The following is a 14,052-nucleotide window of genomic DNA, read 5'->3' as shown; positions in this document are numbered from 1 at the left end:
GTGCAGGGGAAGTTAGAAGACAGAAAAGGTTTATGGGAATACTAAAAGCATCAGAGTTTTCATTTTCACATGGTTAGACTTTATTATTTATCAGTGAATTCAAACCCTTGAAGTTAGAAGTCAGAAAAGATTTATGGAAATTTTGATGACGTCACTGTCGTAAAGGAAGTGTGTCCCTCGCCTGTAATCCAAGTTACCGGGAGGCTGAGGCTGGAGGAGCGTTTGAGCTCAGGAGCTCTGGGCTGCAGCGGACTATGTCGATCGGGTGTCCGCACTAAGTTCGGTATCGATATGGTGCTCCGGGGGGAGCCCGGGATCACCAGGTCGTCTAAGGAGGGGTGCACCGGCCCAGGTCGGACACGGAGCAGGTCAAAGCCCCCGTGAATAGACGCTGTAGTTCAGCCTGAGTAAGACAGCGGGACCCGGTCTTTATGCTGCCACTGTACACACCACCTCATCCTTTATTCACACTGAAATCCTCCACAAACTGAAGGACTCTCCACCTGGAGCAGAGGACCAGACATCAACAAAATCTGACTTCATTCATTTTAACATTAGAAAAAAGCTGCAGATGATTATTTTAACTTCTGTGTTTATATTCAACAATGTATTTGAATTAAAGTTGATATCTTTCTATAATAATCCATCATGGACACTTTCATATCAGTAAATCCACCGTGTTTTAAAGAAGTTCAGAGTGTTTCAGAGTTTCTGACATGATACAGACAGACAGAGAGAGAAGAGTCCCGACACTCCCTGTTCTCACCGCGGGGTGGTCACGTGGTTCGTGAGCTACAACGGAGTCCTGTGGGTGTGTGGCCATTTTGTTTACTTCTATCACTCTGGTTAATAACATATTATGGAAAAACGCACGTGCTCTCTCCGTCGGGGAATCGAACCCCGGTCTTCCGCGTGACAGGCGGAGATACTGTCCACTATACTAACGAGGAGCTGCGAAGAGACTTTTAGTGTGTGATGTAAACATGACAACCACTACACTACAGAGACTGCACTCATTCATTTGGAGCGAACGTGAGAGAGTGACGTGTGAATCTGTGTCGCGTGGGAGATCAATGAAAGGCAGGAAATGCCTTTGATCTCCAGTGACGTCACACAGTCTCGTTGTGGATTTGTGCATCAGTGAAACATTGATTCATACACGGGGACATCACGTATATTGTTGGAATAGAAAATCTTATTTTTTCTGTGTGTGCTCCTGAGAAAGAGGCTCAAATCCAAACCCAGGAGACAGAAGTTGAGTGAGTCAGTGAGGAAGAAGCTGCTCGTTCTCCTTCAACAGTTTGATCTGAGGAAAAGTCACTTCCTCTTTTCAGGAATCAACTTCTACCATCTGTCCACTAGATGGAGATAACTGAGCATCAACTGAGAACTGAGTTCTTCATCATCTGGAAACAGACAGCATTGTTTTCTTCAGCTGGAGCTCTTTGTTCAAATCTACATTGAGATTCAGAGCCAAATGTTTTTCCTTTCCTGGATTTACTTCATCATTTCAGTCACTCTGTGGATTCAGCTGACAAATGCAAAATACAACCAACATTTGAAAGATGACGTGTTGAAACAAATCTTTATTAATTCAGTCTGGTCAGCAGAATATAACCTGATGAAATCAGCAACATTAAACTGATGTTTCTACATGAATGCATCACTGATTGTAAAACCATAAACTGAACATGAACACTCTGTACACTCAGCGTTACACACATGAAGACAACATCATGTGTTTAAGGTGATGTTGAGCTGAACAGGACTTGTATTGAACACACAGAGGGAGTGCACCGTTCCTGGAGATACTGCAATACCAGGTCGATGCGTGGAGTGGACGGAGCAAGCCCCTATTCCATCTCCCTGTTCCAAAAATCTATTTAATATATGGTCCCCGGGTAGGGGACGTATCAGATATTAAACTGATAAGAACAGATACTACACTTGATCTTAGCCAAAGGCCGAGAAGCGATACCGCTCAGCTGTCGGAGGTAACGGAGTGTTTCTCCGCACCGACCCGCTCAGTGAGGGGTCAGAGTCGGCTTCAGTAACAACATCACTCCGAGAGAGAGACACAAACAGAAGACATGAAGAAACGAAGGAGGGATCAGAAAACAACCACAGACATGTTATTTTCACAAAGTTACGTTGCAGAGCAAAGAAAACGTCTCTTCTTGGTCACCTGTAAAACTTCATATCTATGTCAATGTCGGATTCTCTGAAGATTCGGCTCTCCTCGACTGGACTCGGCTTTTTTCGACCGAAAGAGAATAATAAAATGAAAGAGTAACTTAAAACCACAAATGACTGAAAACACACATATTTAAAATAGCATTCAAATTCATTTTAACCAGTATTACTGCCATCATTATATCTTAACAAAAAGTCTGTTATGTCCATTTAATGCTAACATACAATGGAAAACGCCATAGACCGGCTAACGGGATTAGCATCAGTACCGCGATCATTTTAAAGCGTCAGTGAATTTATTCCAACTCCAACATGGCAGTAATACAGACATGTACAACAACACTTACAGACATGTATTCTCTCAGCTCTTACAGAACAATAAAACAGCAGGAATTTAGTTTCTACCTGTCTGTTTCTAGAGAAGAGTTAGAAGTCAGAAAATGCTTATGGAAATACTTAAAGCATCAGACTTTTCATTTTCACATTATTAGATTATTTATTATTTATCAGTGAATTCAAACTCTTCAACATCATGAATTTCACCAGCAGGTGTCGCCATCCATTTTGGTGACTTCCTCTCATGTGTCCCCTCAGTTGTCATTGTTGTCATTAACGTGGCTACAGCTCGACCTTTTGCAGGAAAATGGAAAATGAAATAAAACTTCGAACTGAACTGAAAAAAGGAGCAGTGCTGAAAACAAGTTCAGGAAGTTTTGCTGCAAGCTAAAGACTTCCGTCTTCCTGCAGCACCTGTAGCAAATATTCACCGGAGTTCAGGTAAGAACTCTGATGAGAACTTTAACGCTGAATTTCTTTAAAGTTTTCTTTTCTCTGTTTTCACGTGAAACTGTTCTTAAACAACATTTAATAGACATGATTAGCAGAGTCCTCCTTGTTTAAGGTCGGTACGTCGTTATGCTAACATAGCTAATTTAGCTAGCATGCTAACGTATCTTAATCAGGTAACTTATCCACGTTAGCATGGAAACAGTAACTTAGTTAGCTACGTGGGGAGGAGGTTTGTCCACATCTGGTTATGGATGGCTGGCTCCTGTGTTCAGGGGGAGGACGTGGAGATGCTTCTGTCTCTCTTTAGCCCTGATAAAGGAGGAGGGTTGGAATTGTGACAAACAAGAAATGAAGAATAGACAGAGGACAGTTCTTTTGTAGTTCAAAACATATTCAGGGTGTTTTTTCAGACAATGCTAAATAACTTCTTTTCTTAGCAACATCCAAATGTTAGAGACTCAGTGCTGCTCTCCATGAAAAGCAGCAGTCAGCACTGTCTGGATACAACAGTGGTCAGGGCTGTATAATGTGTGTTTATATTGAATGTGGTGGAGAGTTAATATTATAATCTCAGTAATTTACTCATTGACAGAGTCTGTCATTTATACTCCAGAACTCTTTGTGGCTTCTGGCAGCTGCAACTGTGTTGCTTTTTACTCTAATTATTGATTTATAGTCTTTATATTTCCTTACTTTTATAGTTGTGAAATGCAGTTTTGTGTCTTTTCCATGGGGTTGGTTGGTCAGATGCAGCAAACCCAGCCCCTTGTATGTGAACGTGCAACAATCTAAATGGAAAACCAGGGTTCAATTTGCAAGTTGATAACAGCTTTGTGAGACCACCTATCAGGATTGTGGATGTCTGGGTAAGTGAATCTGGATCACTAAAACAGATCCCAGGCATGTTAATCCATCTTTGTGATACAGGCCTCTGGTTCCTCAGTGTCTCTTAGCTCTTTGAAGGAGGCAGCATCTTTTGAAGAGACACCCTGATCTGTGGTGGTCTAGTCCCAGGGTGATCTGCTGATATGCTGATGCTGAAGATGTTATGTGTCTCACCAGAGAACTCTAGATATACACTGTAGAAAAACAAACTGTCCCCTTACACACTGTAGACAAACACTCTTTAAACTATACCATCTTCATAAATGTTATATATTATGACATTATGCCTTTTCTAATCAGATCATTGTAGACAAACATAACTGTGAATCTGAGCATGTGTAATAATGTTTTCTACTAGTATTAAAAGATAAAGGCTCATTTATTTGTCCCATATTGTACAACACATTATATAAATCAAAGGTCATTGGAGCTTTGTGATCTACCTGATGTGGATTATTACTGTCTGTTAATGATTGACTTCAATTCATTCCAAAGTTCAGCGCTGCTCTGGTATCAGATTTTCCTGTAAGTCATATTCAGTTTTACACAGAGAGCTCAGACTGTATTTGGATCAACAACTTTAGAAAACCTGCTGTCAGATATACATGTAGATATTGTCTTTATTTTTTTCATGGAAGCTGCAGTTAAAGTTCACCTTCACTCATCAGCTGCATGAAGATCAGTTCGACCATCAGGTAACGTAACCAACAGCCTTCATCCTGTTTGTGTCAGTGAATGTTGAACCAATTTGAAAACAGATTATAAAGTCAACAAAATGGAAATATTAAAAGATTTAGCTACAGTGACGTATGAAATACTGAACTTCACTCCTGCTGACTCTTAAAAATAAATGATTATTTATTATTTAGGAATCGGCATTTACAAATTTGATTTGAAAACTGACAGTTTGATGCTCATATCTGGGGCCATGATGATCATTTTCAACCAGCGACCTTCTCAGATTTATAAAGAAGAGTTACTAACTCAGATGGGCTCAGAGTTGAAGAACATGGCAAAAAGACAGGGAGATAGACAAAGTGATAAAAGAACACAAACTGCTCAGTTCTGTTTAATGTTCACTGTTAAAATAAACTGTTATATTAATTTAAATGTTGCAGTCAGTGAATGCTTTAATCGTGATGATGAACCATCAAACTCCTCACAGCTCCCTGTTCAGATTCCAGATAAAGAGGGTTGGTTGTGGATGATGTGGTTACTTATTAACAAGATCTCTTAAAGTTTTTGTGTTAAAGACATGAACTCATAAAATTATTGCTGAAAACATCAGCATGATATCAGTTAAACCAGCAGAATGTCATCTGACAATTCACCAAAAGAAAAGCTGAAGATAGTGAAGTGTGAGCAATTCTTTTTTTTTATATTAAGAATGAATATAATTCAATCCTGAGAAAATGTCACGATACACTTTAATAATTCTGATAAGGATCTTTATACAAATAAACAGAAACATGCATGATCTACATCAGTCAGATTATTATTCTTTGTGATTGGGATAGATCATCAAGTGTAGAGAGCAGCAGGGTCCCCTCTCCTCCTCCAGCAGCATCGCACACTAATATTGTGACCAGTAATGTATTTCTTGGCCACAGCTCTAAATCAGACTGCTTCTTTTTCATTTCCGTGACAATCTGTCGCTGAGGATTAACAGTGTTCTCTTCTAAAGTTACTTTCTGCCATTCATCTTGTTTCATTTAGTTGCAAGGATCAGAACGTGGGCTTTCAAATGATAATAATTTTCTTTTGTCAGTATGATCAATCACTGTTTCCTCTTCAGTAAAATTGAGCATATTCTTCTTTGCATACTTATTCAATAATGATATTTTTCCCAAAGAAAAATACAAAGCTAAATGCAAACCAGGTCGTTGAGGGTGTGTTGGTAATCACCATGTAGTGGACAGATAGTAGAACTTCATCACATCCTGTTTGTTTCCTATGATGAGGAAGAAAACTGGTTCAGTAACATTCATGTCAAATCTTTCCACATTATTCCAGATCAAAGATGAGCCAACAATAATTTCTTAGGAAAATATTTTTTATTGTTTATCACCATAGTCCATAAGAACACTGATTGAAAACATGTAATATTCAAGGTCTGTGACTCCTGAAAACATTGTCTCAGTTCTGTTGCTTTTTAATAACAAAACCAAAAAACATGGAAGTGGACAGTTTAAACTGAAGACAGTAGAGAAGAAGGTGATGATTAGAAAAGAGATGTCAGTTCAAGGTTGAAGCAAACAGCAAAATACAAAAAAATAAGAAACACTTGCCCCTGGACATTTATGTTTTGTCTTGTTTTTACATCATTTTCCTCTTTATTACATGATATTGTCCTCTCTGGCAATTACTAAGGTATATGAATAGTAGAAATTAGAATTGAATATTGAAATAATACAGAAGTCCAGATTTCTCATGGCTCCATCTGTTGGTTAAACTCAGAATGACATAGTTGTTGTTGGATCTGAATAATTTGTTTACTGCTTACTGATATTTTAAAATTTCATCAAGACTTAGAAACTGACATTGTTGCAGCACATTTACATCTTCTTCTGCTGAGTTGAGGGTCAGGAGATTAGAGGTGTTGTTGCAGAATCACAGCACCATCCCAAAGAGTCCTCTGGCACTGATTTAGTTTCTAACACAGGTTAGAACGGTTTTCATGTCACTAAAGTTTTTTAAAATTGAACTCTGAAGTTATGAGGATGTGACTTTTCCTCACCTCAAACAGACACCAGGACTGATGAGGGAGAACAAGCAGCTTCTTCTCTTCACATGAAGCTGGAAAGTGTCAGAAAGTCTCCCTGAAGTGAGTTCAGCAGGTGAGAATCTGTAAATGTGTGAACAGGATCACTGTGATCACACTGAGCTGTTTATTTACCTTTCTTCCTTTCTTCCTATTTACAGACCTAATCTATCAGTATTTTATCTGGAATTTGTAGTGAATAGTTTCTTCACTTTGTTCTTGCTCTGATGTAAAGTAAGATTCTTAGACTTGGTAAACTCAAGATTTTAAATCACCAGAGTTAAACCAGATTTTATTTCTTAAAAGGTGTTTAAATGGTCACCACAAATTAATCTAAAGTGAAGCAGAAATTTTCATCCATTTAACTTTCTTGATAAGGCTTAAGTTGATTTCCTTGACCTGGCGTGCAGTGTTGCGCCATGACAGAACATGTCAAAACTGGTCTAAAATCTTGGATGAGCTTGGCTGAGTGAATTGAACTCTTACTGTTAATTGTACATTTTTAGTATTTCTAGATACAGTGAAGCCATTGAAAATGAAGCACTCCTTGTTTTTATTGTTTGGAATCCTTTGAGGCAAAACAGAAATCTTTAAATTGTCAAGTGAATTGCTCAATGAGATGACATGAATTAAATCACAGTTGCATCAACACATCCTACAGTCAGATACCACCATCTAACTGACAGACAGAAGAAGCACCATCAGACCTGAGATACATTTCTCCTAAACTTTCAGATTACTGACAGATCAGACTGATTTCTATGTGATGTTGTGGAGGCACTCTGTTTAAATAATGTGTCAAAGAAAAAAATGTTTGAGATGCATCCTGAACATCAGATGAGAGAACCACCTCCTCTGGTCTGGCAATTCCTGACAGGTCAGACTGGTTAAGTTGTAACATTTTGTTTCTTTTTGTTTTTTTAACTTGGCTTCTGAAGGAATGATTTTGGCCCTCAAAAATTTATTACTTTAAAATTCTAGACCTTCAAATGTCCCAACCTATGGTGATCACAACTATGTCAAGGTTATATAATTCTTCAACTTGCACTGCTAAAAGTAAATGGTGATCTGAGTTTGTTTGAAATTTAGTGTTAATGCCAATGTATAACATTGAAGATTGGTATTAACATGAATCAGGAATGTTCTCTGTTTATAACAGAATCTGACTGAAAGCAACACAGAGAGAGAGAAAAGTAAAACAGTTTGTTGTTGGGAGTTGGGAGGCAGAAGTTAATTACATATTAGTGACAGTAATGATGATGTGTCCTGTGATGTCAATCCTGTTGTAATTAATCTTTTTGTTGTGTTTGTGTGAAGGTGGAGGCTCAGCTATGAATCAGTGTGAGGACAGAGAGGAGGGAGCCCCTCATGAACATGAGAGTCAGACCAAAGCTCAGAGGTGAGATGAGGATCTCTAACTGTCCATCTGTCAGAGCTCAGCACTCAGATCACTGCTCCATCATTATTCACTCTCACTGTCACTTAGGTTTTTTACTGCTTCAGTTTTTTTTTTTTTTTTGTCCTTGTCTCCATTGGGAGCACAACCAGGATGTGGAGATTCGTTCATTCATATTCACCAGTGCATCACAGGGCCAACACACAGAGACAGACAGACAAACAAACAATCTGCCACTCTCACACTCAGACATACGGACATGGCTGTTGTGGAGCAACACCACTAACCACAATGCGGCTGTGCTGCCTGCATGTAGAGATATATTTTTTATTTGATTTGCACATTTCAATAATACTTCATGCTACATTCTTCATGTGAGTCAAATGGAATAACATCCAAACAGACAAAGTGATATGTAACTGTCAATAAAATGAACAAAAATATTGCACAATAAAAGAAGCTGGATGAATTGTGGCTAAACAAATGAAAGCTGGACTTGGCTGATTTATTTTAAAGTGATAATTTTCTGCCCACTTTCTTGGTTGTTAGTTCATTTACTGTCAGCTCTGTTTCTACTAGAGACCAGGAGTCAGGACCAGATTCTCCTAAACTGAGCTGTGTGTCCATGAAGAGTGATCGGTCTATGGGTCGTATTATTAACTTTAAGGGAGGACAACAATCTGCTGGGTCCAGCTGTGTGTCCATGAAGAGTGATCGGTCTATGGATGACTTTATCAAAGAAAAAAGGTAAAAGCTGATCATTTGTTGTTGTTTGACTCATTAAAGGTATCAAAGCTTGTCTATCAGTTTCTGGTGTTCATAGAAAACTCCTGGAACAAACTGTGTGTTTGTGTCTTTTCTCCTCAGAGTTCAGTCTGACAAACATCATCACACAGACCTGGACTCCATATTTATGGTGTGTAAATGTTCATCCAGTGACAACAACAGACACCAACAAAGACTTGAGTTTGAAGCTGCACTCTTTAGACCAGTAGAGCTTTACTCTGTGACAGACAGGAGTTGAATTGGGATTGAACAGGTTTGGGGTGGGAGAGAGTGGGAGAGGACTGGGAGTTGTAGTTCACCACAGAGCAATAATCCATCAGCCTCAACAGATATGTTCTGTATGAATATGGTCTGTTGGAGACTTTTACAAAACATTTCTGCTCCTTCCTGTTTATCTACAGTGAATCCTAAAGAAATGTTTTTGTTATTTTCCAGATAATTTCAGCTGTGACTTAATAACAAAGACCAAAGTTAATCAGATTCAGTCCTGGACCTCCATGGACTCTGTCTCTACAGGGTTTAAAGATGGAATAATTCATCAGTGAACTAGTTCAGGTGGTCTGATCCATCTTCAGCCACAGTCACAGTTAATACCCTGAATTTTCACTTCCTAAGTTGATGTGTTGAAGGGCTGTATCAGTTTGGTCTTCATGTGATGATCAGGATCTCTGTGTTGTCAGAATCTAAAGTCAAACTTAGTAAGTTACACCAGTGAAGTTAGTTTAGTGAAGTCAGCAGGTCTGAATCTTTCTGTGTAGCTCTGGAAAGAGACGTGGCAGCAGATGATACAGCAGCAGCTAAAGTTGAACTCTGCTGACTGATGATCTGATGCTTTGATCCATCAGTTTATACTGAGAGTGAACTTTACACAGGATGTTATTGTGTTCCAGCTGCTGGAGGAGATCATCGTCTGTTTTGTGAAGAACGAGCTGAAGAAAATCAAAAAGAGTCTGAGTCCAGATTACCCACAATTCATCAAGAATGAGGATGATGAGGTGGATGAAGAGCAGAGGAGGAGCAGAGAGGCATTTCTGAAGATCACAGTGAACTTCCTGAGGAGGATGAAGCAGGAGGAGCTGGCTGACTGTCTGCAGAGCAGTAAGAGGATTTAACATGATGGATCAATTAGACATTTACTAAAGTCTGAGGAGACGGAGAGAAATATGATCATATTCTTATTCCTTAGGAGAGGTAAACATCAACCTTGTAGTTTTTTAATCTTATTTGTTCTTTGTTTATTCAGAAAGTCATGCTCAAGTTTGTCAACGTAAACTGAAATCTGGCCTGAAGAAGAAGTTCCAGTGTGTGTTTGAGGGGATCTCTAAAGCAGGAAACCCAACCCTTCTGAATCAGATCTACACAGAGCTCTACATCACAGAGGGAGGGACTGGAGAGGTCAATGAGGAACATGAGGTCAGACAGATTGAAACAGCATCCAGGAAACAGGACAGAGCAGAAACAAGCATCAGACAAGAAGACATCTTTAAACCCCCACCTGGAAGAGACCAACCAATCAGAACAGTGATGACAAAGGGAGTGGCTGGCATTGGGAAAACCGTCTTAACACAGAAGTTCACTCTGGACTGGGCTGAAGACAAAGCCAACCAGGACATAGAGTTCACATTCCCCTTCACCTTCAGAGAGCTGAATGTGCTGAAAGAGAAGAAGTTCAGCTTGGTGGAACTTGTTCATCTCTTCTTCACTGAAACCAAAGAAGCAGGAATCTGCAGCTTTGATCAGTTCCAGGTTGTGTTCATCTTTGACGGTCTGGATGAGTGTCGACTTCCTCTGGACTTCCACAACACTGAGGTCCTGACTGATCCTACAGAGTCCACCTCAGTGGACGTGCTGCTGACAAACCTCATCAGGGGGAAACTGCTTCCCTCTGCTCGCCTCTGGATAACCACACGACCTGCAGCAGCCAATCAGATCCCTCCTCAGTGTGTTGACATGGTGACAGAGGTCAGAGGGTTCAATGACCTCCAGAAGGAGGAGTACTTCAGGAAGAGGTTCAGACATGAGGAGCAGGCCAGCAGGATCATCTCCCACATCAAGACCTCACGAAGCCTCCACATCATGTGCCACATCCCAGTCTTCTGCTGGATCACTGCTACAGTTCTGGAGGAGGTGTTGAAGACCAGAGAGGGAGGAGAGCTGCCCAAGACCCTGACTGAGATGTACATCCACTTCCTGGTGGTTCAGTCCAAAGTGAAGAAGGTCAAGTACGATGGAGGAGCTGAGTCAGATCCACACTGGAGTCCAGAGACCAGGAAGATGATTAAGTCTCTGGGAAAAGTGGCTTTTGAGCAGCTGCAGAAAGGAAACCTGATCTTCTATGAATCAGACCTGACAGAGTGTGGCATCGATATCAGAGCAGCATCAGTTTACTCAGGAGTGTTGACACAGATCTTCAAAGAGGAGACAGGGCTGTACCAGGACAAGGTCTTCTGCTTCGTCCATCTGAGTGTTCAGGAGTTTCTGGCTGCTCTTCATGTCCATCTGACCTTCATCAACTCTGGAGTCAGTCTGATGGCAGAAGAACAAACAACCTCCCTGTGGTCAAAACTGTTCAGAAACAAACCTGAATCTTTAATTCTCTACCAGAGTGCTGTGGATGGGGCCTTACAGAGTCCACATGGACACCTGGACTTGTTCCTCCGGTTCCTTCTGGGTCTTTCTCTGCAGACCAACCAAACTCTCCTTCGAGGCCTGGTGACACAGACAGGAAGTAGCTCAGAGACCAATCAGAAAACAGTCCAGTACATCAAGACAAAGATCAGTGAGAATGTGTCTCCAGAGAAAAGTATCAACCTGTTTCACTGTCTGAATGAACTGAATGATGGTTCTCTGGTGGAGGAGATCCAACATTCCCTGAGATCAGGACGTCTCTCCACAGATAAACTGTCTCCTGCTCAATGGTCAGCTCTGGTCTTCATCTTACTGTCATCAGAAAAAGATCTGGACGTGTTTGACCTGAAGAAATACTCTGCTTCAGAGGAGGCTCTTCTGAGGCTGCTGCCAGTGGTCAAAGCCTCCAACAAAGCTCTGTATGTGCAAATAAATCCATCCAGATCAACTGGATCTTTTTCTTTAGTTGAGACTCAAAAGACATTTCTTTAATCTCCTTATATTTTTTTTCTGATTTCCCCCTCAGACTGAGCAGCTGTAACCTCTCAGACAGAAGCTGTGAAGCTCTGTCCTCAGTCCTCAGCTCCCAGTCCTCTAGTCTGAGAGATCTGGACCTGAGTAACAACAACCTGCAGGATTCAGGAGTGGAGCTGCTGTCTGCTGGACTGAAGAGTCCACACTGTGAGCTGGAAACTCTCAGGTCAGAATTCATGTTAATGTCAAGCCTTTCTATTTAGTTTTCTAATATTATTTAATATTGTCATTAACTGAGATCAAATGAACAGAAGAGGTTTGTAGATTTGGGAGATTGTCATCAAAAAGCTTCATGCGCCATAATGAATCAACGATTTGATTCACCACCTCGAGAATACACGTGAAACTAATCAAACACACACATCCTCCAGCGATGACTACTGTGTTCACTGTAGATCATCTTTTAGGGAGGTGGACACAACTTTTTTGCTGCTTTTGTCATCTGTCACAGTTGTGATGACGTAGTTCTCATTTGGCTTTGCAAAAATTTTAAGGGAATCAAAGATACCAGCTGGGCAGCACGGCCACGTACTTGTTAGCGCTGTTGCCCCAAAATCATAAGGTTGTCGGTTTGGTTCTTGGCCTTGGGCCTTTAAGTGCAGAGTTTGCATGTTCTCCCTGTGTCTTTGTGGGTTTTGTCCAGGTACTCCGGTTTCCTCTGTCCAAAGACATACTTTGTCTGGGTTAATTGATGACTATAAATTGTCCGAAAGTCCGAATGCAAATGTGAGCGGTTGTTTGTCTCTGTCTGTTGGACTGGCGACCTGTCGAGGGTGTACCTCGCCCAGAACGTTGGCTAAGATTGGCTCCAACTCCCCGCGACCTGGAATCAGATAAGCAGTAAAAGACGGATGGATGAAACACAGCAGAGGTTGAGTGGACTGCTGATATGATGCTCTGTGAATGAATGAACCTGTTGGTTGAACATACAGTTCAAAAGCCCATCATGATCCAGAGTTGGGAACAGGAAGGAGGAGTCACCCCAGTACAGAAGAACCCTGTGAACAAGGAGGGCAAAAAATTATATATATAAATGACAAAAGGTCAAAACAGAGTTCTTTATAAGACAGTAGGTTCTTAATTTTGAGCTTACTTTGGAACAATTTTCTGACAATATCTTTAATATCAAAACTTTATTTTGGAAAATTTCAGATAATTCACTGATATAAAATATAGATTGCAGCTCACTGGTCCAGGTGAGCTGGAAGGTAAACTGGTGATGCAAAGTGTCAGAATTAAATATCTTTTTTGTAATTCTATGATCAGGCAGCATCACAAACCTGTTCCAGAGCTAGAGCATCAAATCACCATGAAGAGCCGAAACTGAGGTCACCAATAGCTGTATGATGAAGCTGCTTCCTGTTGGTTCAGCTGTTTGACTTTTATTTTCTAAACTAAAGTCTTCTAGAAAGTCTAGAAACTTTAGAAAGTCTAAACCTTCAGCTCTGAACAGATGAAGCATTGAATGCTTTGAAGCAGGAACTTTGTCTCCTAAAGTCACATCTTTTTTCTTTTCGCTTTTTTTTTTTTTTTTACCCAGTTTGGGCGGCTGCAGGTTGTCAGAGATCAGCTGTTCTTCTCTGGTCTCAGCTCTGAAGTCCAACCCCTCCCATCTCAGAGAACTGGACCTGAGTCACAATAATGACCTGGACGATTCAGGACTGAAGGATCTTTGTGGTTTTCTGAAGAGTCCTCACTGCAGACTGGAGACTCTGAGGTCAGTTCACTTGTAGAGCTGAAACTTTTATGTTTAACCCGGAATTCCTATTCAAATTTAACTTGAATCTGTTTACTTTTTTTAAAGATAGTTGTTTCATGTTCCCAGTTGTTATATTATGTTAATAATATATAACATTTATTATTATGAGTAGTAACTATCCATCCATCTTCTACCACTTTCCTGGTTCATGGTCGCAGGGCTGCTAGAGCCAATCTCAATGTCTTTGTATTGGAACAAGGTCTGATGTGGAGCCAGCAGCATTTGAGAACTTGAAAAGGTCGAGAAGTTCTGGATCAGGACATTTCTGACTGATTATTTGTTCTTTTTCCAGGTTGAGATGCTGTTGGTTGTCAAAGATCA

The 14,052-nt window shown here is 40.5% G+C and overlaps 1 long non-coding RNA gene and 2 other non-coding genes across 3 annotated transcripts; 1 reads left to right on the top strand and 2 right to left on the bottom strand.

The window, feature by feature from the left end:
* Window positions 1-878: 878 nt before the first annotated feature.
* On the bottom strand, window positions 879-950 carry trnad-guc (transfer RNA aspartic acid (anticodon GUC)). Its single transcript has one exon. It is a non-coding gene; the product is annotated as a tRNA-Asp (tRNA).
* An 836-nt stretch (window positions 951-1,786) lies between these two features.
* Window positions 1,787-1,976, bottom strand: LOC115057990 (U2 spliceosomal RNA). Its single transcript, XR_003842001.1, has one exon. It is a non-coding gene; the product is annotated as a U2 spliceosomal RNA (small nuclear RNA).
* Window positions 1,977-12,762: 10,786 nt separating this feature from the next.
* LOC115057231 (uncharacterized) lies at window positions 12,763-13,538 on the top strand. The gene is made up of 3 exons (XR_003841918.1): window positions 12,763-12,843; window positions 13,239-13,300; window positions 13,513-13,538. It is a non-coding gene; the product is annotated as an uncharacterized LOC115057231 (long non-coding RNA).
* The last annotated feature ends 514 nt before the right edge of the window (window positions 13,539-14,052 follow it).

This window comes from Echeneis naucrates, chromosome 2 (assembly GCF_900963305.1).
Source record: "Echeneis naucrates chromosome 2, fEcheNa1.1, whole genome shotgun sequence".
NCBI lineage: Eukaryota > Metazoa > Chordata > Actinopteri > Carangiformes > Echeneidae > Echeneis > Echeneis naucrates.
The sequence above is the reverse complement of the archived record's forward strand: the minus strand, read 5'-3'. Positions and strand labels throughout refer to the sequence as shown.